Raw genomic sequence first — 26,296 nt, 5'->3', positions numbered from 1 at the left:
CTTTCTTTACGGCAAAAACTGACAAAAGCAGGATAATACAGAGATTTGACCCGTGGAAGCGCAAATCCACACTTCTATTTCCCGAGCCTACACCAGACTATTTTCAACAGATATATTTGTGTCTGAACAATCAGGATACACTATTACTGTTTTTCTTTACAGCAAAAAATGCCAAAAGCGGGATAATACAGAGATTTGACCCGTGGAACTACAAAACCACACTTCTATATCTCGAGCCTACACCAGACTATTTTCAACAGATATATTTGTGTCTGAAAATTCAGGGAGACACTAACAGTTTTTTTTTTACGGCAAGAAATGCCAAAAGCAGGATAATAGAGATTTTTTACCGCGGAACAGCAAAACCACAGTTATAATTTAATGGTGTATATCAGACTTTTTTAAATATATATATTTGCGGCTGAACAGTGAGCGACACACTCAAACTGTTTTTTTTTAGATACAAATGGCCCAAAAGAGGATAATACAGACGTTTGAACCGTGGAACTGCAAAACAACACATCTGTTTCTCTGGCCTACACAAGACTATTTTCAACAGAAATATTTGTGTCTGAAAAATCAGGGAGACACTATTATTTTTTTTTTACGGCAAAAAATGGCAAGAGCAGGATAATACAGAGATTTGACCCGTGAAACTGCAAAACCACAGTTCTATTTCTCGGGCCTACACCAGACTATTTTCAACAGATATATTTGTGTCTGAAAAATCAGGGAGACACTATTAGTTTTTTTTTACGGCAAAAAATGCCAAAAGCAGGATAATACAGAGATTTGACCCGTGGAACTGCAAAACCACACTTCTATTTCTCGGGCCTACACCACACTATTTTCAAAAGTTATATTTGTGTCTGAACAATCAGGAGACACTATTACTGTCTTTCTTTACGGCAAAAAATGCCAAAAGCAGGATAGAACAGAGATTTGACCCGTGGAACTGCAAAACCACACTTCTATTTCTCAGGCATACACCATACTATTTTCAACAGATATATTTGTGTCTGAATAATCAGGGAGACTCTATTATTTTTTTTTTTACTGCAAAAAATGCCAAAAGCAGGATAATACAGAGATTTGACTCATCGAACTGCAAAACCACACTTCTATTTCTCGGGCCTACACCAGACTATTTTCAACAGATATATTTGTGTCTGAATAATCAGGGAGACACTATTATTTTTTTTTTTACGACAAAAAATGCCAAAAGCGGGATAATACAGAGATTTGACCCGTGGAACTGCAAAACCACACTTCTATTTCTCGAGCCTACAACAGACTATTTTCAACAGATATATTTGTGTCTGAAAAGTCAGGGAGACACTAATAGTTTTTTTTTTACGGCAAAAAATGCCAAAAGCAGGATAATAGAGATTTTTTTCCGCTGAACAGCAAAACCACAGTTATAATTTAATGGTGTATATCAGACTTTTTTAAATATATATATTTGCGGCTGAACAGTGAGCAACACACTCAAACTGTTTTTTTTTTAGATACAAATGGCCCAAAAGAGGATAATACAGACGTTTGAACCGTGGAACTGCAAAACCACACATCTGTTTCTCTGGCCTACACAAGACTATTTTCAACAGATATATTTGTGTCTGAAAAATCAGGGAGACACTATTATTTTTTTTTTTATGGCAAAAAATGCCAAGAGCAGGATAATACAGAGAATTGACCCGTGAAACTGCAAAACCACACTTCTATTTCTCGAGCCTACACCAGACTATTTTCAACAGATATATTTGTGTCTGAACAATCAGGAGACACTATTACTGTCTTTCTTTATGGCAAAAAATGCCAAAAGCAGGATAATACAGAGATTTGACCCGTGGAACTGCAAAACCACACTTATATTTCTCGAGCCTACACCAGACTATTTTCAACAGATATATTTGTGTCTGAACAATCAGTAGACACTATTACTGTTTTTCTTTACGGCAAAAAATGCCAAAAGCAGGATAGAACAGAGATTTGACCCGTGGAACTGCAAAACCACACTTCTATTTCTCGGGCCTACACCACACTATTTTGAACAGATCAATTTGTGTCTGAACAATCAAGAGACATTATTACTGTTTTTCCTTACGGCAAAAAATGCGAAAAGCAGCACAATACAGAGATTTGACCCGTGGAACTGCAAAACCACACTTCTATTTCTCGGGCATACACCAGACTATTTTCAACAGATATATTTGTGTCTGAATAATCAGGGAGACTCTATTATTTTTTTTTTACTGCAAAAAATGCCAAAAGCAGGATAATACAGAGATTTGAAACGTGGAACTGCAAAACCATACTTCTATTTCTCGAGCCTACACCAGACTATTTTCAACAGATATATTTGTGTCTGAAAAGTCAGGGAGACACTAATAGTTTTTTTTTTTACGGCAAAAAATGCCAAAAGCAGGATAATAGAGATTTTTTTCCGCTGAACAGCAAAACCACAGTTATAATTTAATGGTGTATATCAGACTTTTTTAAATATATATATTTGCGGCTGAACAGTGAGCGACACACTCAAACTGTTTTTTTTTAGATACAAATGGCCCAAAAGATGATAATACAGATGTTTGAACCGTGGAACTGCAAAACCACACATCTGTTTCTCTGGCCTACACAAGACTATTTTCAACAGATATATTTGTGTCTGAAAAATCAGGGAGACACTATTATTTTTTTTTTTATGGCAAAAAATGCCAAGAGCAGGATAATACAGAGAATTGACCCGTGAGACTGCAAAACCACACTTCTATTTCTCGAGCCTACACCAGACTATTTTCAACAGATATATTTGTGTCTGAACAATCAGGAGACACTATTACTGTCTTTCTTTATGGCAAAAATACCAAAAGCAGGATAATACATAGATTTCACCCGTGGAACTGCAAAACCACAGTTCTATTTTTCGGGCCTAGACCAGACTATTTTCAACAGATATATTTGTGTCTGAAAAATCAGGTAGACACTATTAGATTTTTTTTTTTACTGCAAAAAATGCCAAAAGCAGGATAATACAGAGATTTGACCCGTGGAACTACAAAACCACACTTCTATTTCTCGGGCCTGCACCGGACTATTTTCAACAGATATATTTGTGTCTGAACAATCAGGAGACACTATTACTGTCTTTCTTTATGGCAAAAATACCAAAAGCAGGATAATACATAGATTTCACCCGTGAAACTGCAAAACCACAGTTCTATTTTTCGGGTCCAGACCAGACTATTTTCAACAGATATATTTGTGTCTGAAAAATCAGGGAGACACTATTAGATTTTTTTTTTAGTGCAAAAAATGCTAAAAGCAGGATAATACAGAGATTTGACCTGTGGAACTGCAAAACCACACTTTTATTTCTCGGGCCTACACCAGACTATTTTCAACAGATATATTTGTGTCTGAACTATCAGGAGACAATATTACTGTTTTTCTGTACAGCAAAAAAATGCCCAAAACAGGATAATACAGGGATTTGACCCGTGGAACTGAAAAACCACACTTCTATTTCTCGGGCCTACACCAGACTATTTTCAACAGATATATTTGTGTCTGAAAAATCAGGGAGACACTATTAGTTTTTTTTTTTATGGCAAAAAATGACAAAAGCAGGTTAATAGAGATTTTTTACCGTGTAACAGCAAAACCACAATTATAATTTACTGGTGCATGCCAAACTTTTTTAAATATATATATTTGCATCCGAACAGTGAGCGACAAACTCAAACTGTATTTTTTTAGATACAAATGGGCCAAAAGTGGATAATACAGACGTTTGAATCATGGAACTGCAAAACCACACTCCTGCTTCTCTGGCCTACACCAGACTATTTTCCACAGATATATTTGTGCCTGAAAAGGCAGGGAGACACTATTATTATTTTTTTACGTCAAAAAATGCCAAAAGCAGGATAATACAGAGATTTGACCCGTGAAACTGCAAAACCACAGTTCTATTTCTCGGGCTTAGACCAGACTATTTTCAACAGATATATTTGTGTCTATACAATCAGGAGACACTGTTATTATTTTTTTACGTCAAAAAATGCCAAAAGCAGGATAATACAGAGATTTGACCCGAGGAACTGCACAACCACACTTCTGTTTCTCTGGCTTACACCAGACTATTTTCAACAGATATATTTGTGTCTGAAAAATCAGGGAGTCACAATTATTTTTTTTTTTTTACGGCAAAGAATGCCAAAAGCAGGATAATACAGAGATTTGACCTGTGGAGCTGCAAAACCACAGTTCTATTTCTCGGGCCTACACCAGACTATTTGCAACAGATATATTTGTGTCTGAACAATGAGGAGACACTATTACTGTCTTTCTTTACGGCAAAAAATGCCAAAATCAGGATAATACAGAGATTTGACCTGTGAAACTGCAAAACCACCGTTCTATTTCTCGGGCCTGCACCAGACTATTTTCAACAGATATATTTGTGTCTGAAAAATCAGGGAGACACTAATAGATTTTTTTTTTTACTGCAAAAAATTCAAAAAGCAGGATAATACAGAGATTCGACTAGTGGAACAGCAAAACCGCACTTCTATTTCACGGTCTTACACCAGACTATTTTCAACAGATATATTTGTGTCTGAACAATCAGGAGACACTATTACTGTCTTTCTTTATGGCAAAAAATGCCAAAAGCAGGATAGTACAGAGATTTGACCCGTTGAACTGCAAAACCACACTTCTATTTCTCGGGCCTACGCCAGACTATTTTCAACAGATATATTTGTGTCTGAACAATGAGGAGACAATATTACTGTTTTTCTTTATGGCAAAAAATGCCCAAGACAGGATAATACAGGGATTTGACCCGTGGAACTGCAAAACCACACTTCTATTTCTCGGGCCTACACCAGACTATTTTCAACAGATATATTTGTGTCAGAAAAATCAGGGAGACACTATTAGTTTTTTTTTTAAGGCAAAAAATGACAAAAGCAGGATAATAGAGATTTTTTACCGTGTAACAGCAAAACCACAGTTATAATTTACTGGTGTATACCAGACTTTTTTAAATATATATATTTGCGGCCGAACAGTGAGCGACAAACTCAAACTGTTTTTTTTTAGATACAAATGGCCCAAAAGTGGATAATACAGACGTTTGAACCATGGAACTACAAAACCACACTTCTATTTCTCGGGCCTAGACCAGACTATTTTCAACAGATATATTTGTGTCTGAACAATCAGGAGACACTATTATTAATTTTTTACGTCAAAAAATGCCAAAAGCAGGATAATACAGAGATTTGACCCGTGGAACTGCAAAACCACACTTGAAAATAGTCTGGTGTACGCTCGAGAAATACAAGTGTGGTTTTGCAGTTCCACGGGTCAAATCTCTGTATTATCCTGCTTTTGGCATTTTTTGCCGTAAAGAAAAACAGTAATAGTGTCTCCTGATTTTTCAGACACAAATATATCTGTTGAAAATAGTCTGGTGTACGCTCGAGAAATACAACAGATATATTTGTGTCTGAACAATCAGGATACACTATTACTGTTTTTCTTTACGGCAAAAAATGCCAAAAGCAGGATAATACAGAGATTTGACCCTTGGAACTGCAAAACCACACTTCTATTTCTTTGGCCTACACCAGACTATTTTCAACAGATATATTTGTGTCGGAATAATCAGGGAGACACTATTATTTTTTTTTTATGGCAAAAAATGACAAAAGCAGGATAATACAGAGATTTGACCCATGGAACTGCAAACCCACACTTCTATTTATCGAGCCTACACCAGACTATTTTCAACAGATATATTTGTGTCTGAAAAATCAGGGAGACGCTATTTGTTTTTTTTTTACGGCAAAAAATGCCAAAAGCAGGATAATAGAGATTTTTTACTGTGGAACAGCAAAACCACAGTTATAATTTACTGGTGTATACCAGACTTTTTAAAATATATATATTTGCGACTGAACAGTGAGCGGCACACTCAAACAGTTTTTTTTTTATATACAAATGGCCCAAAAGTGTATAATACAGAGGTTTGAACCGTGGAACTGTAAAACCACACTTCTGTTTCTCTGGCCTGCACCAGACTATTTTCAACAGATATATTTGTGTCTGAAAAATCAGAGACATACTGAAAAAAAAAACAGGATTTAGATGAAAAAAAAAGGATTTTTCCTGGCCCCCGAGACCTGGAGCAAAGTCCAGCAAATTCAGCAACAGGAGCACACAGGACTGTGATGCAGCATTTTCTGGTATAACCACTGTGTCTCCTATGCAGCCTGCCTGCCTGATATCTGGGATGGATTTTAGTCCTGAGAAGGACTGTTTGTTTGATCTGGCAGCCTTTACAGACCCTACACTAACTATTTTGCAGTATATATCTCTCTCTAAATCATCAGCGCTGTCCCTACACTGTCTGATCCGGAGCGACTGTGTCCAAGATGGCGGCGCCTGGTTTTAAATACTCGTGGTGATGCTATGGGGCCAGCCAATCAATGTAATGCCCACAACCAACATGGCTGCAGCATTACAGTGACTGGCTGGCAATCCCTGCATGTTCATTGGCTCTGTAAAGAGCGCCAAACATGCAGGGCGGAGACCCGAGCTCCCGCCCGAGTAATCCGGAAATGCTCGGTGCTCGCCGAACATCCCGAGTAGCGTGATGCTCTGGCGAGTACCGAGCAGTGTCGAGCATGTTCGCTCAACACTAATAAAAATATATAAAAGCTTAAATCACCCCCCTTTTGCCCCATTCAAAATAAAGCAATAAAAAAAATCACATATACACATATTTAGTATTGCCGCGTTCATAATCGCCAGATCTATCAATATATAAAAAGAATTAAACTAATAGATAAACGGCATAGTGAGAAAATAAATCAAAATGAACTTATACACATGTGTGACAGCGTGGCAAATCAAGGATGTTCATGGGCGGAGCCGATATTTTGTTGCGAACAAGCCGGAACCCCGAACACGAACCTGAATTTGAAATGCTGAACAAATTCCCTCAACACTAATAGCCACCATCTGCTCTGCCTCAACGACTGGAAGTCAGTGGCTGTAAAGGGAATAGAAATATATTTTCTCCCTGTAGGCCCCTGCTCCAATAAGGCAGCCAGGCATATTTTAAATTCTGTTTACCTGCAGTTTACCAATATATCTGCAACTTTACAGCAATTCTGGAGATGACAGGTTCCCTTTATTAGAACATAACAGTATTTGGAAATATTAATCCTATGAAATAAATATTCCTTAATATAAGTTATATATGATATGCAAAAAGGTCATTACTATCTCAATATACTGCACTTGTACGCTGAGGTTAGTATAGCGGTATTCATTTTCTTGCAACAGAATAAGATTATGAATTTTCTTTTAGTGACTCATATCAGGTTTGATACGGTATTACTTACTGACATGGATATTACATCACACTGCCTATAATTTATATTATGTTACTTATCTTACTGCTGATTCACTCCTTGAAGCAGTTTATCTGTCCAAGGGACCAATTATATCTGTAACTTAGAAGAAGATTCTCTTGGATTAAAATGATGATCACATTACTTTACCCCATTCCCAGTAGTGTTAAATATCTGTTTACCTGCCTTTGACCTTTTTCCTAAAAATCTTTCAGTCTTATGTACCCTGCTTCTTTCAAATTGGAGTTCTTTCTGCCTCCTGTCTCACTATCTTGCTTCATTCTGTCTTCTAGGATATGCTGCCATGAGTGATGTGGATGACCGTCGATAACTGCAGAGCTTGAAGTGACTGGGGCGCGCCTCTGAAAGATAAAACTCATTAAAGCTATTTGACTTCTTAATACTTAGGGAATTCACCAATCCCTGGTGCTAAGAAAGAATCACATCCTATCCTTATTCTTCAACTCCAAATACCACATAGGAATCAATAAGTACAATGAATTGAGATAAAGAATAAAATCTGCAGCAACAAGTAATTCATTTATTATTTATTATAGAAAGCATTAAGATACATTTGGACAATAAATCACAGCGCTAAGTTTCTTAAGCCTTAATGAAGTCCATATTCTGCATTGTTCCACGAATATACCATTAGATACCATTAGATACTGTATATCAAGAAAAGGTGTTAATATGGTAATATAGTCTTGTTTATGGAGATATTGACTGAAATCTATCGTAAGTGATAGTGGCTGATTTACTGTGCAGCATGGCAATTGCATTTTAATGCTGTATTAAATAAATTCACTACATTGGTCATGAACATTGGCTTTTTAGCCCCTTTCCGACATGGTCAGTAATAGTACGCACCACGTCGGAAAGGCCGGTTCAGCGGGCGATACGGCAGTGAGCCCTCACTGAACTGGGCACATGTCAGCTAATTCTTACAGCTGACATGCGCCCGCAACAGTCATGGGTGGAATCGCGATCCACCCGCGGCTGTTAACCAGTTAAATGATGCTGTCAATTTTTGACAGCGGCATTTAACAGCGCTGCGCAGGAAGTGCGTCACTTACCCCACCCATCGGTGATCGCGGGTCACTGATGGGTGGGCATGGCAACCTGAGGTCTACAGCAGGTCTACAGCAGATCCCTGTGGTTGTCATGTAAAAATTGCTATGATCGCCACCTAGTGGTCGGCACTCATAGCGCATGAACATTTCTACTACATAGAGGCGATCTGCTCTAGACCCTTTTTTGCCCTATTCAAAATAAAATAATAATAATAAAAAAAAAAACACATACATATATTTGGTACCGACACGCTCAGAATCGCCTGATCTATCAATATAAAAAAAGAATTAGTCCGATCGGTAAACGACGTAGCGAAAAAAAAATTCCAAACTCCAGAATTATGTTTTTTTGGTAACCGCAATATTATTGCAAAATGCAATAACGGGCGATCAAAACATCGGATTTATCCCAAAATGGTATCAATAAAAATGTCAGCTCGGTGTGAAAAAAAATAAGCCCTCACCCAGCCCCACATCACGAAAAATGGAGACGCTACGGGTCTCAGAAAATAGCGCATTTTTTTAGCAAATTTTGGATTTTTTTTTCACCACTTAAATAAAAAATGACCTATACATGTTTGGTGTCTACAAACTTGTAATGACCTGGAGAATAATAATGGCAAGTCAGTTTTAGCAATCAACTACAAAAAAAAAAGAAAAAAAACAACTGTGGAATTGTATTTTTTTTGCAATTTCACCGCCCTTGGAAATTTTTTCCCTTTTTCCAGTAAAAGATATGGTAAAACCAGTGATGGTGTTTAAAAGTACAACTCGTCCCACAAAAAATAAGCCCCCACATGGCCATACTGAATGAAAGATAAAAAAGTTCTGGCTCTGGGAAGTAGGGAAGCAAAAAACTAAAATGCAAAAACTGAAAATATTCTGGTCATGAAGGGGTTAAGAGTCATACCACCAATTTGGATAAGATCAGATGACATCCTACTGTATGGATATATGAGCCATAAGATATCTCCCAATGGCTACTATCAGGGTACTCACGGATTCATTTTTCCTGTCCATTCTTTAAATCCCTTCCTGCCCTGAAGATTATGTATCTTGCTGAATTTTTTATTCCACCTACTTTATTAAAGAAAAAGTGTCAGGCAATTCATATTGCTCAAACTATGACCAGCATGAATGGTAGCCTGGCTATATAATTGCAGTCAGATATATTATTCTCTGAAACACTCCGGCGGCGACCATAGCTGGAGATAAGACTGGTCTGGTGCTGCCTGTGGCCGGCTCTTCCCAGCGCCAAATTAGTTTTGTCTCCTCCTCTGGTCTCTGGCTGAATCCTCAAAGTGTATTTTCTCTAAAATCATGAAGCCAGGCCCAGATTCATGCTGCCCATGTTTGAAGTTTTTATTGGAAGTATTTTGGGATACTAAATATTGATGATCGAGTATGCCTCATTATCCCTTTCGACGAGCATGCTCGGGTGCTCGCTGAGTATTTTGGCATGCTCGGCGTTTCATTCATTGTCGCCGTGCCTGCAAGTGTCACGGCTGTTAGATCGTGCTTGCCGAAAGTGTTAATGAGCCATACTCGATTATCACTAATACTTAACATTTTTCGATAATTTTCAATAAGGCTAGAATCACATTTATATTGTGCTCTAGGCTGAGCAACTAAATCAGGGCTTCCATCTAAATCTTAAAAAAATTTGATTTATATGAAACCCCAGATGGAGCTATTCACCATAATGAGGCAGATAGATCACTTTGAACTTCGTTTCGCATGTGTTCTGGTGGTGTCCACCTATTTAGATATGCATACAACTTTGGTTAACCACACTTTTGTGCACTAAAAAGATTCATAAAATGACAGCTCACCACCAGAACAGATGCCAAGCAGGGTTCAATGTGACTCCATCTTCCTCATTATAGTGAATGGTTCCATCAGGGATCTCATCTGGATCATGTTTTTTAGGAATTTTCACAGAAAACCTAACATAAGTGCTCAGCGTAGACAACAGTATAAATGTGAATTTTGCTGCCATATTCTGAGAGCTATACATTTTTTACCTTTTAGCCAACAAAGCTGAATAAGAGCTTTTGTCTTTCAGGATAAGTTTAAGTTTTTATTGGTACCATTTTGGGGTGCATAACATTTTTTGATGACATTTAATTCAGATTTTTCAGACACCAAATGAACAAAAAACAGCAATTCAGTTATTGCCTGTATTTATTTTTTTACGCTGTTCACCATGAGGTAAAAGTGATAAAATAGCTGATAAAGTGATAAAATTCATGGCTCAGTATGACTATAGAGGCATCCTGAAAGGGCAATCAGGATTTGGAGGAACTGTTTGAATAATTAATCCTTCGAAACACAGGTTGGGGACCTGAGGAACAGGTTTTAAGAAACGGGATAAACTAAAGGAATCCTCAAAAGGGCATACAGGGAAACAATGGCACTGTCAGATCTGAGTTGCTCAGCCCCAACCCCCCAGAGATAGGAGTCACTAGATTCATAGCCACCTATGACAACGGTTCACAAAAAGTCTTTGACATCTTGAATAAACGTTGGCCAATCCTCCTGATGGACTGATGGAGATCACTCAAAGACAGACTAGTACTCAGCTATTTTAAGAAACCAAAATGAACATTTGATTGACCAATGACCTGAAAGGGTGCTCCAAATGTGGTAACTGTGTGGCATGTCCGCACATTAAAATAAAGTAATGCGACAGGTAGGGAATATAAGATTCTTCAGTTCATCAATTGCCGCACCAAAAGGTTGATTTATAAGGCTATCTGCGACTATGGTATGGAGTACATTGATAAGACCATATTGGAATTCAGGTACAGAGTGGGTGACCCTTTGAAGCCTCTTAAATTCATGGGGATTGAAAGTATACTAAGTCACAGAGAGAAAGTAACTGGGACAAGCTGATTCTGCAAAAGGAAACAAAGTGGATCTTTTATTTGAACATAGTGATGCCTCTTGGCCTCAATGAACAGCTTAGTTTTAATTGCTTTATCTGATTTACTAATTCCTGGTTTTCACTGATTATCTTGCTGTTTTTCCACTACCTTCCTTTACCTCAGGACATGAGGTCCCTTACTAGCAAAGATAACCTAATGTACGTTTTTTCATCTAAAGCTTGCTGCCCCTGATGAGGTTTAATGCTATCTTGTACGATATCTAAGTATATACTCTATAACAGCCCACTATATCTAGCCTGGCTAGTTCTAACTTTTATAGCTAGGTTCCCCTTGGCATCCTCTCCGGTTGCCAAGGGACATGATTATGTCATGTATAACCCCCGTGAATCCGTAAGTGACATTGTTCTGTGGGTACCAAAGAGACGAATGCTCCTGCGTTCCATGACAATTGGAAATGTGCATTTCAATAACCGGAAGTGGCTTTAGTATGAGTGCTCTTGCGCTCCATGATAACCTGAAATGACGATGGGCATGCGTTACAACAACCGGAAGTGGGGTCACTATGAGCGTCGGTATATTACTATGGACACTCTTTATCTATGGGACATTTTCCTAGAGCGAGGCTATCGTTAACGAGCTGGGCAATAATTAGTAAGTCTTTCTTACATCTAACACCTGTTACTGATAACATTTCATTAATCACAGGAGTTATTCCCAGCCCCATAGCTACCTGACTCTCTGCAGAAACAGACAGAGACAGGAGTAAATATATTACTCAGGACCAGTAACTCTATATACCTTACATGTGCTCCCCTAAAGACTGCAATAAGGGAAGAAATTTATGGGGACACACACAGGTAGAGTGCAGGGCCTTCTTAATAGGGCAAGCTGTTGACTTCCTTTGTCAGGGTGAGAGCAGTTGGGGACTATAGGATATTGTAGATGTTTTTAGGGATTTATAGGGCTATATTCCTTGTCCAAGACCTCTGGATATGATAGAGAATTTGAATACTCCTGCTCCCTTCCACTTGTGAATCAGCATCAAATGGGTGAGTATGTTCCTTTATTTTTCTATCAAAAAATGTTTATTTATGTTACCAACATTTGTTAGGACACTTTTTAAATGTGTATGAACTGATCACTATCACTTGCATTTTATATTTACTGTGGTCATTAATAGTGTTGAGCGATACCTTCCGATATCGGGAAATATCGGATCGGATTGGATCGGACCGATACCGAAAAAGTATCGGATATCGCCGATTCCGATACCGGAAACCAATGCAAGTCAATGGGACATAAATATCGGAATTAAAATAAACCCTTTCTTTCCTTGTAGGTTATTTCTACATGAAGGAAAACAACTAAGAATAATGTAGAATGTATTGGGGGAGGTGGGGGAGACAATAAAGGCATAGAGGTTTAGCCCAGTCAAATGGAATAGCAGGAATTAATATTTTTTTATTATGTTCTGAGTTACGGAAATATTAACTATGTTAAGTATTTTTATATTTTGTCAGATATTTATGTTTCACTACTTCCATGCTCTTCACCTTCTTTTTTACTTCTCCCACACTTTCTCCTTCATCATCCTCAGCATCTTTTTCATCCACTTCTTCTTCACCTTCTTCTTCTTCACCTTCTTCGTATTATTCTTTTTTTTACATTCTTCATATTCTACTTCTTCATCTTCTTCATATTCTTCTTCTTCATCATATTCTTATTTGTGACAGGCATTCCTGTAGTTGTTATCTATAAAAGGTTGGACATTACACCTTTCGTTCTGCCCGTCACAAAAGATTTACAACAGGATTTGTCCGCGTTCAGTTTGGCCTGCAGCAGCAGGTCTTTTCCAGGGGCACCACGAGGAGGAACGGACTCACCCCCATACACTGCTTAGTCATCTTCTGCTTATAATTTAGATATTATCTTTTGCTCTGATTTTTAGTCTTATGCTTAATGTTCTTCCGCTTTTTGTTCTGCAGCTTCTTGTATTTCTGCTTCTTGGTTTTCTGTCTCTTGTTTTTCTGTATCTTGGTGCTTGTCTTCTCTTCTTTGTCTTCTTGGTCAACTTCTTCAGGGTCATCTTCTTGGTCTTCTTCGGGGTGGTCTTCAGGGTCGTCGTCTTCGGGGGTCCTCGTCTTCGGGGTCCTCGTCTTCTTCGGGTTGGTCTTCTGGGTCCTCGTCTTCGGGGTCCTCGTCTTCTTCGGGGTGGTCTTCAGGGTCCTCGTCTTCTTCGGGGTGGTCTTCAGGGTCCTCGTCTTCTTCGGGGTGGTCTTCAGGGTCCTCGTCTTCAGGGTCATTGTCTTCGGGGTCCTCGTCTTCTTAGGGTTGGTCTTCAGGGTCCTCGTCTTCAGGGTCCTCGTCAGGGAGATCCAGAGTGATTACCAAGAACCATTTCAAAAAGCTTGAACTTGGAAATGTAGCAGAAGGTACAAGAAAGCTGAGGAACTACCGAGGACCAGCTGACGGTACTGGAACCCGGATGGATAGCAGAAGGTACAAGAGCCAATGGAACTACCGAGGACCAGCTGATGTTACTGGAACTCGGTTACTAAGCAGGAGGTACCTGTGCCAGAAAGCACTACCAAGGACCAGCAGACGTTGGTGGAACTTGGATACCGAGAAGGAGGCACCTAATCCAAAGGCACTGCCGAGAACCAGCTGACGGTACTGGAACCCGGATGGGTAGCAGAAGGTACAAGAGCCAATGGAACTACCGAGGACCAGCTGATGTTACTGGAACCCGGATGGGTAGCAGAAGGTACAAGAGCCAATGGAACTACCGAGGACCAGCTGATGTTACTGGAACTCGGTTACTAAGCAGGAGGTACCTGTGCCAGAAAGCACTACCAAGGACCAGCAGACGTTGGTGGAACTTGGATACCGAGAAGGAGGCACCTAATCCAAAGGCACTGCCGAGAACCAGCTGACGGTACTGGAACCCGGATGGGTAGCAGAAGGTACCCATGTAAAAAAAAAGTTCAAGGCCGCGAGCCGGCCGCAGTTACCAAAACCCACAGTCCTACAGAGGGTGCTTGTCCTATTGGCACTATGGAACCAGCCTTCATTGCCAGATCCCGCAGCCCACATAGGAGTCACCTAAACTGCAGGCACCATAGAGTCGGCTAACCCGACCGCAACACGACAGGACAACGCATTGGAGGCAAAGTGACGTTGACACTACCCGGAAACAGCTGGCGTGCTGGAACCAGGCTGGGCAGGAGGGAGTACCCGTGCCAAAGACACTGCCGAGAACCAGCTGACGGTACTGGAACCCGGATGGGTAGCAGAAGATACAAGAGCAAATGGAACTACCGAGGACCAGCTGACGGTACTGGAACCCGGATGGGTAGCAGAAGGTACAAGAGCCAATGGAACTACCGAGGACCAGCTGATGTTACTGGAACTCGGTTACTAAGCAGGAGGTACCTGTGCCAGAAAGCACTACCAAGGACCAGCAGACGTTGGTGGAACTTGGATACCGAGAAGGAGGCACCTAATCCAAAGGCACTGCCGAGAACCAGCTGACGGTACTGGAACCCGGATGGGTAGCAGAAGGTACCCATGTAAAAAAAAAGTTCAAGGCCGCGAGCCGGCCGCAGTTACCAAAACCCACAGTCCTACAGAGGGTGCTTGTCCTATTGGCACTATGGAACCAGCCTTCATTGCCAGATCCCGCAGCCCACATAGGAGTCACCTAAACTGCAGGCACCATAGAGTCGGCTAACCCGACCGCAACACGACAGGACAACGCATTGGAGGCAAAGTGACGTTGACACTACCCGGAAACAGCTGGCGTGCTGGAACCAGGCTGGGCAGGAGGGAGTACCCGTGCCAAAGACACTGCCGAGAACCAGCTGACGGTACTGGAACCCGGATGGGTAGCAGAAGGTACAAGAGCCAATGGAACTGCCGAGAACCAGCTGGCGGTGCTGGAGCCCAGGGTAAATACTAAAAACAGAAGAGCCAGAGGTGTATTTGGAGGAGGTTTTAAATCCGTACTACAGTGGATGTGGACAAAGCAGGAGAATTTGCCGGACACACAGCTGGGGATCAGCTGACGTTACTGAATCCCAATAACACTGGAGCAAGCGTTGACTGTGCAGACGGCACTTCTGAGCAGCAACTAGCGGTATTGGAGCCCAGGGTAAATACTAAAAACGGAGGAGCCAGAGGTGTAATTGGAGCAAGTTTTAAATAAGTAGCACAGTGAATATGGACAGAGCAGGAGAAATTGCCGTGAACACAGCAGGGGAACAGCTGACGTTACCGAACCCCAATAACACCGCAGCAAGTGTTGACTGTGCAGACGGCACTTCCGAGCGCCAACTGGCGGTGCTGGAGCCCAGGGATAAGAATGAAAACAGAGGAGCCAGAGGTGTAATTGGAGCAACTTTAAAATCTGTAGTAGTGAGAATGTGGACAGAGCAGGAGAAATTGCCGTCCGCACAGCAGGGGAACAGCTGACGTTACTGAACCGCAATAACATGGTAGCAAGTGTTGACTGTGCAGACAGCACTTCCGAGCGCCAACTGGCGGTGCTGGAGCCCAGGGATAAGAATGAAAACAGAGGAGCCAGAGGTGTAATTCGAGCAACTTTAAAATCTGTAGTAGTGAGAATGTGGACAGAGCAGGAGAAATTGCCGTCCGCACAGCAGGGGAACAGCTGACGTTACTGAACCCCAATAACACGGCAGCAAGTGTTGACTGTGCAGACAGCACTTCCGAGCGCCAACTGGCGGTGTTGGAGCCCAGGGTAAATACTAAAAACGGAGGAGCCAGAGGTGTAATTGGAGCAAGTTTTAAATAAGTAGCACAGTGAATATGGACAGAGCAGGAGAAATTGCCGTGAACACAGCAGGGGAACAGCTGACGTTACTGAACCCCAATAACATGGTAGCAAGTGTTGACTGTGCAGACGGCACTTCCGAGCGCCAACTGGCGGTGCTGGAGCCCAGGGATAAGAATGAAAACAGAGGAGCCAGAGGTGTAATTCGAGCAACTTTAAAATGTGTAGTACAGTGGATGTGGACAAAGCAGGAGAAATTGCCGTCCGCACAGCAGGAGAACAGCTGACGTTACTGAACCCCAATAACACGGCAGCAAGTGTTGACTGTGCAGACGGCACTTCCGAGCGCCAACTGGCGGTGCTGGAGCCCAGGGATAAGAATGAAAACAGAGGAGCCAGAGGTGTAATTCGAGCAACTTTAAAATGTGTAGTACAGTGGATTTGGACAAAGCAGGAGAAATTGCCGTCCGCACAGCAGGAGAACAGCTGACGTTACTGAACCCCAATAACACGGCAGCAAGTGTTGACTGTGCAGACGGCACTTCCGAGCGCCAACTGGCGGTGTTGGAGCTCAGGGATTACAGTTCAGGTGGTAGAAACATGAACAGAACAGGAGACCTGGATACTGTTGCCAACCAATTATTTATTCTGGAAGAGGACTGGCAAATTCATGAGAGATCCAGGCCTTGTTCATTTTGAGAAAAGTAAGCCGGTCAACGTTATCGGAGGATAGTCGCATGCGACGGTCTGTTAGTACACCACCTGCGGCACTAAAGACGCGTTCCGATAATACACTAGCAGCAGGGCAAGCTAGCACCTCCAGTGCATACTGACTAAGCTCTGGCCATGTATCCAGCTTACAGACCCAAAACTTGAAGGGAGAAGAGCCGTCTGGGAGTACACTAAGAGGGCAAGACATGTAGTCTGTCACCATCTGACGGAAACGTTGCCTCCTGCTGACTGGAGCTGTCTGTGATGGTGTAGACATTTGTGGCGGCGGGGACACAAAACTTTGCCACATTTCGGCCATACTGGTCTTGCCTTGTGCTGAGGCGCTGCTTCTGCTCCCTCTTTGTGCAGAGCTTCCTCCACTGCCTCGACGCACTGAGCTGCTTTGTAAAGCACTAGCAGCACTGCTCTCGGTTGGAATGGAGAACATGATGGAATGCACCAGTGCGTCTTGGTACTCCCGCATTTTACGCTCCCGGTTCAATGGTGTTATGAGGCTTTGTAAGTTGTCCCGGTAGCGAGGATCTAGGAGGGTGGACACCCAATAATCAGCCGTGTTGAGAATGTGGGCGATGCGGCGGTCGTTTCTGAGGCACTGCAGCATGAAATCAACCATGTGCTGCAGACTGCCAACTGGCCAAGAAACGCTGTCCCCTGCTTGAGGCGTGATCTCTGCCTGCTCTGCATCACCCCACCCTCGCTCTAGATACTGACTACTAGAGCATTGTGTACCTCCCTCCTCTGGACAGATGTCTTCCTCATCCATTGACTCCTCCTCATCCTCCTCACAAAGTGTCCCCTGCCTAGGCCTTTGTGAGGAACCACGTTGCGCAGACTGTAGAGAAGCAGATGGCATTTGTGACTCCTCATCCTCCACCTCTTCCAAAACCTCGTCCCTTAGTGCTTGCAGTGTTTTTTCAAGCAGGCAGATAAGGGGGATAGTCATGCTGACTAGTGCATCATCTGCACTCGCCATCCGCGTGGAATAATCGAAGGCACGCAAAACGTGGCAAATGTCCTTCATAGAGGCCCACTCAGTGGTGGTGAAGTGTGAACGGCGCGCACTGCGACTTGTTTGCGCCTGCTGCAGCTGGTACTCCATTACTGCTGCCTGCTGCTCACACAACCTCTCCAACATATGTAACGTTGAATTCCACCTGGTGGGTAGGTCACATATGATGCGATGTTCCGGAAGACATAATCGGCGCTGCAGAGCTGCAATGCGTGATCTTGCATTGCTGGAACGCCGCAAGTGAGCGCACTCTATGCGGACCTTGTGAAGCAGTGCATCAAGATCCGGATAGTCCCTCAAAAAACTCTGCACGACCAAGTTGAGCACATGTGCCAGACATGGGATGTGAGTGAGGTTGCCTAGGCCCAGAGCTGCCACCAGATTTCGGCCATTGTCACACACTACCATGCCTGGCTGGAGATTCGCTGGCACAAACCACACGTCACTCTGCTGCTTGATGGCATTCCAGAGCTCCTGCGCTGTGTGGCTTCGATTCCCCAAAGAAATTAATTTTAATACGGCCTGTTGACGTTTGGCCACGGCTGTGCTCATATCGGTCATCATAACAGGTAACCGTTCACGGGTCGATGTGGAGGTAGACCGTGACGGCTCCTGCAGCGCTGATTCAGAGGAACTGGAGTATGAGGAGGAGTCAATGTGTACAGACTGGATTCCTGCAATCCTTGGAGTTGGCAGAACACGTACAGCGCCACTCTCAAGATCTGTACCCGGCTCCACAACATTTACCCAATGGGCAGTGAGGGAAAGGTATCGTCCCTGTCCATGCTTACTGGTCCACGCATCAGTGGTCAGGTGGACCTTGCTACTGACGGCGTTTTGTAGCGCATGTTTAATTTTTCCCTCCACATGATGTTGCAGGGCAGGGACGGCTTGCCTGCTGAAATAAAAGCGGCTGGGCACGTTGTATTGTGGGACTGCCAATGCCATAAAGTTACGGAATGTGTCAGTCTCCACCAGCCTGAATGATAGCATTTCAAGGGCCAGTAGTTTAGCAATGCCAGCATTCAGAGCCTGTGCTCGGGGGTGGTTTGCCGAGTATGGGCGCCTTTTCTCCCATGCCTGTGCTAACGATGGCTGTAGACTGGCCTGGGAGTGTGAGGATGACTGGGAAAGTGGTGCTGTGGGTGGAATTACACTGTGTCTCTGTACAACAGTGCCAGAGATTCTTCCATGGCGATCCTGTGAGGAAGCCGAACCAGCTGTGTGTGAGCTGGAGGAAGAGGCTACAACACGAGCTGAAGAGGTGGTAGGTGGCGCTGTAGGTTGGCCTAGGTCTTCAGTGTGTTTGTGTAACTCCACCACGTGCTTGGTCCGCACATGTTTCCACATATTTGTGGTATTGAGGTTGCTGACACTTTTCCCTCTTTTCACCTTCTGATTACACAGCTTGCATTTGACAAAGCAAATGTCATCTGCAACTGTGTCAAAAAAGGACCAGGCACTGCAAGTCTTGGGAGCGCCCGCTTTGGATTTTGGAAGAGCCATGCTCCTAATGGGTGCCGAAGTGGAGGCTACAGGCAACCAAGTCTGCCCCCTCCCTCTCCCTCCTTTTTGGGCCGTTCGGGGAATCTCTTCCTCAGAGCTGCTCCCACCACCTTCCTGTCCCTCACGCCATGATGGGTCAAGGACCTCATCATCTACACCACCCTCTTCAAACAACTGCTTCTCCTGGGTAGTCTCGACAGCACAGTACGCACCAGAAAGTGGCACCTGAGTCTCATCATCAGATGCGTACTGAGGTGTGCTGCTGACCATAGGCACTGGCCCACCCGCCTCTTCAGATTCAGAGAGACAAAACGGTTGCGCATCACTGCATACTACCTCTTCTTCAAATTCTCGAATTCTGCTTGGCTGGCCCCCTCTTTCCAAGCCAAGAGATTCAGAGAACAGAAGTAGAGATGGCTCCTGTCCAGGGCTCTCTGACTGCCTGGGCAATTTGGCAGGTGGTGAAGAGACAGATGGGTGCTCTTCAGTGCTCAGGACCTGAGAGGATCTGGAACTAATTGAAGTCGATGCGTTAGCTGCCATCCATCCGACAACGGCTTCAATTTGGTCCTCGCGCAGCAGTGGGGTACGGCTAGCTCCTACAAAGCTGCGCATAAAGGACTGTTCCCTGGTAAAACTGGGGGATGCTGAGTCACTGGTGCCCGCAGCAGGCACAGAATCCCCACGTCCTCTCCCTGCAGGCACAGAATCCTCACGTCCTCTCCCTGCAGAAACTCCACGCCCACGCCCACGACCACGACCACATGCCTTACTCCCTGCCTTCTTCATCTTGGTAGACTGATAAAGATAGGCAGAAAAGTACTAAGGGCTTAGTGTGCTTATTCCTGAACAGCTGCTAACAGGTATAAGAAACACTAATTTTATAAAGTGTGGACTAGACTTTAATATGAGCTAATGTGGCCTACACAACTGTAAAGTGGAGTGTTTGGTGAACTTTATTTAGGTTTTTTTTGTCACAAAAAGACACTGGATGTGATAACGATAGTATCACAAACTTTTTGTAGCTATTACAATGTAGGAAGGTAACCTACAATGCAATAGATGAGGCTGCAAAAAATAGGCTAATACTAATCTGGCTGGGGCTGCAGGGCCCAATGCTGCAGAAAGGCTCCTCTATCTACTCCTATATAGTGTGTTTGGAATCAATTTAGCTGAATATGGATGGAACCACCACACTAATAGGAGATATCAGGAAAAATTATGAATTGGCAATAAAGGACAATGTATGAGGCAGTGACACACACTGAGTGCACTACAACCAGACGGGGTTGAAGCACACACTACAGGGTGAGCTGCACTCACACACCAGACCTTGCAGACAGCGGTGAACAGTACAGATGCAGAGCACTGTGCACTAGTGCTGCAAGACGGAAAAAAAATTCTCTATCTACTCCTATATAGTGTGTTTGGAACCAATTTAGCTGAATACAGATGGAACCACCACACTAATAGGAGATATCAGGAAAAATTATGAATTGGCAATAAAGGACAATGTATGAGGCAGTGACACACACTGAGTGCACTACAACCAGACGGGGTTGAAGCACACACTACAGGGTGAGCTGCACTCACACACCAGACCTTGCAGACAGCGGTGAACAGTACAGATGCAGAGCACTGTGCACTAGTGCTGCAAGACGGAAAAAAATTTCTCTATCTACTCCTATATAGTGTGTTTGGAACCAATTTAGCTGAATACAGATGGAACCACCACACTAATAGGAGATATCAGGAAAAATTATGAATTGGCAATAAAGGACAATGTATGAGGCAGTGACACACACTGAGTGCACTACAACCAGACGGGGTTGAAGCACACACTACAGGGTGAGCTGCACTCACACACCAGACCTTGCAGACAGCGGTGAACAGTACAGATGCAGAGCACTGTGCACTAGTGCTGCAAGACGGAAAAAAATTTCTCTATCTACTCCTATATAGTGTGTTTGGAACCAATTTAGCTGAATACAGATGGAACCACCACACTAATAGGAGATATCAGGAAAAATTATGAATTGGCAAAAAAGGACAATGTATGAGGCAGTGACACACACTGAGTGCACTACAACCAGACTTGGCTGAAGCACACACTACAGGGTGAGCTGCACTCACACACACAGACCTTGCAGATAGCGGTGAACAGCACAGGGAACTGTGCACTAGCACTGCAAGGCACAGTGATTTAGAAAGTAGCTTGGGTAAAGCAGTATAGAGCAAATAGGTAGCTAAAACTGTCCCTCAGAACAACAGCGTCCTATCCCTAACTGAATTCACAGCAGAGTGAGCTCAAAATGGCGGCGGTGGCTTTTATAGTGCATCATGACATCATTTCAGCAGCCAATCACAGCCATGCCATTAGTTAAGATGCCTACATGCCTAACAGGATGTGCCCACACTTCTTAGGATCCTCATTGGCTGAATAAAATGAAAATGTCTCATTGCATTATGGGAACTTCCGATTCCGGTATACGATATTGCAATAGTATCGGAATTAAGTATCGGAATTCCGATACCGCGAATATCGGCCGATACCCGATATTTCAGTATCGGAATGCTCAACACTAGTCATTAATCATCTATCCTTGCAAGTTATCTCTGACCATTGTCAGACTACTTGTGTTGGGATTAACCACAGTAATTTCTGCAGAGCTAAATAGATCCTTGTAAAATGGATTAACCTTTAATGGACCAAATGCAGACGCCCTAGACTAGTCCATATCAAATCCGCTCAATTTTGGATCAAAACTTTGATCCTACTGACCTGTTCAACTGTGAATCAGAGACCTGTGTCAGTCTTTTGTCTCCAAACAAGAGGAAAGGGATTTCCACTGCCTGCAATAGGCACTTTACCAAGGTTGCAGTTATTTCTTGTTAGGCAGCATTGACACATTTTTTATTAATGGACTTAATAAAAGTTATGTTTTAATGTTTTCTCTTACTTTTTTCTGTCATTTACATTTATTGTGGGTTGTACACTTTAGGTAGGTTTATCCCACTTCAGTGCTTTTTTCAAGATTGATATTGGCATCTAAAAGTTCAATCACCCACATAGTAGCAGGTGTCAGCTGTCATATATAGTTGTTACCTGGTGCACTCTTTCTCTCTTATTCCTCACTGGCATAAAAAACGTAGCACCGAGGAATAAGGCCCCTTCATGACCATCGTTAAAAAGTGTATTGGTTGTTGTTAAGGGGGTAATATGCACTGATTTGGATGTCTATTTTGTTTTTTCAGAAGTTCTAAATTGGTTTGCTATGTGCTGCTTTTTTTTACCTGCACTCGATTTGATCAATTTCCACTCAATAGCTAAACATATATGAAAAAAGAATGAAAAAATCTGATTATTTCTGACATATCCAACTTGAAAATATTGTGCATAACTGCATAGATAGAGTTGGTCACTCCTGTATTTCAAAATGAACTTAAGGAAATTACATTTTTAAAGTAAAGACGCAAATAGGATGAGAAATGAGCATATTATGCAAAGTGTGGATAGTAGAATAAACACATTCATCTAAAGCACCTCTTGAGCAGATGGATATTTAAAAATATATAGTTGTAATCTTTGGTAGACTTTGGCCCCCCTCAAAGCCCAATTCTAAAAACATAATTAATCTATCCCTGGATGCACACAAGACTGCTCGCAACTCCCTAGTATTTCCTCTACCATATCTAGAATTTATATAAGCCATGGTAGCATTTTAATTATTGTAGAGGATATGCTGTATAATTCTAAAAGTCCTCTGTGTGTCCGATGAGAATGCTTTATTGATTTTCAAATCCTTCAAGCTTTGTTTAACCAAATTAATTTAAAAATCCCAGTTGCAGGTAAATTCAAATTGAGAAAGATATAACAAATGTTTGAAAATGGCATAATCTGGGAAGAGGAAAATCAAGGTCATTCTACTTCTTCCTTGATTTCTTATTATGCACATCATTAAAAGTCTACAAATCTGCCCAAGATATCTTTCTTATTTGGCTTTTATAAAAACATAGATAGGAATCAAGATAATGAACACAATCTTCAAACCTATCATTTCTTGTAGAGGTAACAATTTTAAAAATTCTACATTTTCCAGAAAATCTACAAAAGACAAAAAATATATCACATACCCTACCATAATTATATAAAAATGTAAAGCAAAGTTGCATATGAAATGTACGGTACTTAGTGAACTATTTTTGATCAAAAAAAGTATACAAGCCTTGTATACTTTTTTTGATCAAAAATAGTTCACTAAGTACCCTACATTTCATATGCAACTTTGCTTTACATTTATATATAATGATGGTAGGGTATGTGATATATTTTTTGCCTTTTGTAGGTTTTGTATCTTTTTGCTAGTGTAAACATGCTCTTATTTCTTGCATGTGTACCATCTTAGACCTCAGTTCACATTGCTTGATTTTCCTGAAAATGTAGTGTGTATCTGAATACAAGAAAGTTATAACATTATAAAATTAGAATGTAAAATTCCTTACAGTTTACAATCAGGAACTTAAAGAGAAAGCAAAGAATAAGTTACCCAAATCCTGAGAATCTTAGAACTGTTCCAAATAACTGCTACAGAACAATTCTTTATAAAGTTACTAAACTATTAAAAAATTATTCTTGAAACCAGAGAGGTAGAGCAAAAGTTGGACCTTGATTCTCCCACCAGCATGTTGATCAGATGCATGGGCCCTCATAGCATTGCTAGATGTCGTAAAAGATGTGTTCATCCCCAGCCTCTATAAAAATAAATAAATAGAGATAAAATATATGCAGTAAATCTGACATAAAACAGCACTAAGCTTATTTCTAAGTATTAATACTACATAATATAAAGCAGTTAACAAATGACAAATATTATTCAAGTATTTTTAATTAGCAAAGTCTACTATATTAAGGCTAATATACCAATAATATTAAATAAAAGGAATAAATACCACCACACAATGACCATATATTATCATCACGTAGGGCCCGACTCATCAAGACCAGCGTTGTTCATGCCTGCCTTGATGAGGGACCTTGCTGGAGTCAGATGTTCCTGATTCATGAAGAGTGTACACCCCTCTTCATGAATCCTGGAGCATCTGACGAGTGGAATGTAAATCTGCTGTGCCAGAAATCTGACGCAAGAGAGGAAAATGTGGACCGTCATCACCAATATATTAGGGTTTTGTGACATACACCCTTAAATAATAGTTGTAAAGAAGATAGGGAATGGTGTATGCAAGGCACTATTAGCCCAAACAACAAAATAGAGAATATGAGACAGCTTGCATGCAAAAACAAGTGAAATATTTTATTATATTAAATAGTCATGGTGAACAAAAAGACAGTAAAACCATTTAAAAGGCAAAAAACAAGCAAAAACGTTTTTTTGCACACAATCAGATCCCCATAGTATAATATATAGATCAGATCAGAGCAAACTCCCTGTAAGCCACGATAAGGCTAGACACAATAATATAAATACAAAGGTATGGTTAAAATCAGTAAAAAATAGCAAATACAAAAACAAAAATACAAATAAAGGTTTACAGTGACTGTAATATACCAGTAGACCACAAGAAATATAGAGCAGAGGAAATATGAGTTTATATAAATACCAGATCAGAAATAAGCGTGTGACCTAAAGTACTGGAGTGAGATTTCTGGTGTAGGGAATAACACAGCTTGTCATGAATTACATGGGCCGTGGTGTCCCCCCCAGCACAGCCCATTTCATCGGAACTGGGAGAAACTGCCGTAGTGGATTTCAAGATAAAGAGGTCATTCACTTTCTATTGTTAGTGCAGCTATCCTCACACACTGACCAGCACTTCTGTCCGTACAATGGCTGCTGGTGGAAGAGCAGTGACCAGACCGGTACATCATCCTCCTCCAATAGAAAAGCAGCTTTTCCATGTGAGGTGTGTTACAATTGGAGGAGGCTGATGGACCGGTCTGGTCACATGCTCCACCACCAGCGGCCATATTGTATGGACTAGAGAGCTGTTTTTCTATTGGAGGAGGCTGATGGACTAGTCTGGTCACATGCTCCAGCACCAGCGGCCATTGTATGGACAGAAATGCTTGTCAGTGTGTGAGGAAAGCTGAACTGACAAGAGAAAATGGCGACCTCTTTGTCTGAGAACCCATCAGTGGGCGCGTTCTGACAGTCTAAAAGGAAAGTTTGTAACTTTTTTTATATAACTCTTTTGGAGCTCCTCTCAGTTGATTTATGGCCACGGACTACATTAAAATTGAATGTGCAGAAAATAAAGAGCCTGTAAAAGCCAGACAGTGCAAAATTTGTAATGACACTCAATTGCCAAAATATTTTTTTTTGCCCAAAATATACAGTACAGACCAAAAGTTTGGACACACCTTTTCATTTAAAGATTTTTATGTATTTTCATGTCTATGAAAATTGCACATTCACACTGAATTCATCAAAACTATGAATTAACACATGTGGAATTATATACTTAACAAAAAAGTGTGAAACAACTGAAAATAAGTCTTATATTCTAGGTTCTTCAAAGTAGCCACCTTTTGCTTTGATGACTGCTTTGCACACTCTTGGCATTCTCTTGATGAGATTCAAAAGGTAGTCACCGGAAATGGTCTTCCAACAATCTTGAAGGAATTCCCAGAGATGCTTTGCACTTGTTTGCCCTTTTGCCTTCACTCTGCGGTCCAGCTCACCCCAAACCATCTCAAATGGGTTCAGGTCTGGTGACTATGGAGGCCAGGTCATCTGGCGTATCTCCCCATCACTCTCCTGCTTGGTCAAATAGCCCTTACACAGCCTGGAGGTGTGTTTGGGGTCATTGTCTTGTTGAAAAATAAATGATGGTCCAACTAAACGCAA

The sequence above is a fragment of the Phyllobates terribilis genome, unplaced genomic scaffold, assembly GCF_046119375.1.
Source record: "Phyllobates terribilis strain yellow unplaced genomic scaffold, ASM4611937v1 Scaffold_11__3_contigs__length_659146591, whole genome shotgun sequence".
NCBI lineage: Eukaryota > Metazoa > Chordata > Amphibia > Anura > Dendrobatidae > Phyllobates > Phyllobates terribilis.
Note: the sequence above shows the minus strand (reverse complement) of the source record.